The following is a 2803-nucleotide window of genomic DNA, read 5'->3' on the forward strand; positions in this document are numbered from 1 at the left end:
CTCCTTCTCCTCCTCTTCCTTCTCCTCCCCGTCCTTCTTCTCCTCCCTCTCCTCCTCCTCCTCTTCCTCCTTTTTTTTCAGGCAGGCCTCAAACTCACAGCACTCCTGCCTCAGCCTCCTGGCTGGGATTTGCAGACAAAAGCCATAGAGCCTGGCTTTCTGGGTGGCTTTTGAAAAGTAGGTATGTGGGGGGAGGGGGAGATAACACACCTATGGATCCTGGAGCTCAGAGTCAGCTTTGCACACTTGCTAAACACCTAGCTTTTTTTTTCTTCTCTCCATGGCATGAATGGATAGGAAAAGTGGCCTTTTGTGTTTCAACTGCCCCACATTCTGGACTTGGCAGATGTCCTGGTGTCCACTCACAGCAATCTCATCCTTCTGTTGTCCCAAACCGAGGAGTGGGAGAAGAAAGGTAGCTTTGATGGGGACCTTTTATGCCCGAGTTTTGTTTGTTTTCGCTATGGTGGATTGAACCCAATCTGGCATCCTAGACAGGCACTTAGTGCCGCGCCAGGCCCACATCCTTACTGGCGGATCCTAGGCCGCGCCATGCCCATGTCCTTACTGGTGGATCCCAGGCACATGTTCTGCCACCTGAGCCAGGCTGCTGCCCTTCACTTGACTTTTTATTTTATTATTATATTGTTTATTTATTTATTTATTTATTTATTTATTTATTTATCAAGGCAGGGTTTCTCTGTAGCTTTGGAGCCTGTCCTGGAACTCCCGCTGTAGACCAGGCTGGCCTTGAACTCACAGAGATCCTCCTGTCTCTGCCTCCCTGGTGCTGGAATTAAAAGCGTGCACCACCACCTCCCAGCTGTGTTTATTCTTTAGTGTGTATGAATACTCGTGTGCATGTTCCTGTGTGTGCGCAGGCACATGTGGATACCACAAGTTAACATTTCGTGTCTTTTTCAGTTGCTGACTGTGCTGCTTAGTGTCATTGTCAGCCTGCCATAAGTTCAGAGTCATTTGGGAAGATGGAGGCTCAGTTGAGAAAATGTCCCGCCAGATTAGCGTGGGCAGCTTGTAGTGCATTTTCTTTTTTTTAATATTTATTTATTTATTACAATATTTATTTATACAATATTCTGTCTGTGTGTATGCCTGCATGCCAGAAGAGGGCACCAGACCCTGTTATAGATGGTTATGAGCCACCATGTGGTTGCTGGGAATTGAACTCAGGACCTTTGGAAGAGCAGCCAGTGCTCTTAACCGCTGAGCCATCTCTCCAGCCCCCTGTAGTGCATTTTCTTAGAGATTGATGTGGAATGGCTGTGCTGGCTATTCTTGGTTGTCAACTCGACTATGTCTGGAATGGACTAGATTCCAGAAATGGAGAGCGCACCTACGATCTGGAAGAGGCAAGAAGTCAACACTCAGCCTCCTGGGACTGAGCAGCTACTAGATTCACAACTAGCCTTGTTGGACTGTAGCCTGTAACCCAACTAGTGTGTGTGTGTGTGTGTGTGGAGAGAGAGAGAGAGAGAGAGAGAGAGAGAGAGAGAGAGAGAGAGAGATTGATTCATTCCATAAGTTCTGTGACTCTAACAGAACCCCGGCTGATACAATGGCCCAGACCCCTGGGGGTGGTGACGCTTCTTGCCAGTTGATCTTGGATGATGTAAGAAAGCAGACAAATAAACAGTAACTGAAACAAAGCGGAGCTGAGAAGAGTTGCTGTTTGTATCACGTGGTTCTCCAAGCCCCAGCTTGCCTGGCTTCGAGTGGCTGTGTGACTCTGGGCAAGTTAACTTCTCTCTCTGTGCTTGGTTTTTCCTGTGCACATAGAGCTATTCAGAGGGCCTACTATTAGGGCCAAGGTTGATGGTACAGGCCTTTAATCTTAGCACTCAGGAAGCAGAGACAGGTAGATCTCTGAGTTCAAGGCCAGCAAGGGCAAAACAAGTTCCAGGCAATCCAGGGCTACATAGTGAGACCCTGTCTCAAAACCAAACAAAGCGTGTCAGCTATAGGGGCTAAAAGTGTGGTGCACGAGGCCCCGGTTCAATTCCGCACGCACCAAAACCGGGGAAAAACCCCAAAACCTTGTGTGCTGTTGGCTCTCAAGATAGGTCATTTGGTAAAGTGCTCTCTAGGACAGCATTGAGGACTAGCGTTCCATCCTGCACACATGCAGACAAATGGAGGAGGGCAGCCAGGGAGAGGGCTCCGCAGGTCCAAGCGCTCACGGCTCAAGCCAAAGACCCCACATAGAAAGCCTGAGGCGGGCCATTCCACTGTTGACTTGGGAGTCTGCAGTGCTGCAGGGGAAGGTAGGTACGCTAAACTCTCCCATCTCCTCTGACTGCCCCTCCTGCTGGCATCCTGCAGGCACCTGAGACAAAGCCAACTTCTCCTCTGGAAGCTTAGTCACACTGGTTCTAGGATGTCAGCTGGTCCACCCTGGGCGGGGTTTCTATCCAGGCCTATAGCAAGGCTCAGGAAACTCCAGCCCTGAAAGAAGGGGCAGGCTGGAAGGAACACTGAGCTACCTGCCTGCAGAGCCACCTCGTCATCCATTCGGAGATCTTCTCTGTAACCACAGCCAGAAAAGGTGAGCACAGACCAGGGGGTTGGGGACAGGTCTCCCGTTCCCTCAACAAACCCTAAAGATCCAGAAAATGGACCGATTGGTCTCTGACCCACCCTAGGGCTCTCTGGGAGGAGAGGCCATTACTGGCAAACAGGATCCAGAACGTGGCTCTTCCAGACTCTGGGTTCCCAGCCTGAGTTCCAGCTAGTTCCTTCAGCCCGAGCCCTCCAGATCCTGAGTTCCAGCTAGTTCCTTCAGCCC

The 2803-nt window shown here is 50.3% G+C and overlaps 1 protein-coding gene across 1 annotated transcript in view; it reads left to right on the forward strand.

Moving 5' to 3' along the window:
• Window positions 1-2509: 2509 nt before the first annotated feature.
• The window catches only part of LOC101985385 (galactoside 2-alpha-L-fucosyltransferase 2), a 7477-nt gene continuing 7183 nt past the window's right edge, over window positions 2510-2803 (forward strand). The window contains exon 1 of the mRNA XM_005366782.2: window positions 2510-2563. The gene's annotated coding sequence lies outside the window, so the exon portion shown is untranslated. The remainder of the gene's footprint in view (window positions 2564-2803) is intronic.

Source organism: Microtus ochrogaster, unplaced genomic scaffold (genome assembly GCF_000317375.1).
Source record: "Microtus ochrogaster isolate Prairie Vole_2 unplaced genomic scaffold, MicOch1.0 UNK14, whole genome shotgun sequence".
Taxonomy (NCBI): domain Eukaryota; kingdom Metazoa; phylum Chordata; class Mammalia; order Rodentia; family Cricetidae; genus Microtus; species Microtus ochrogaster.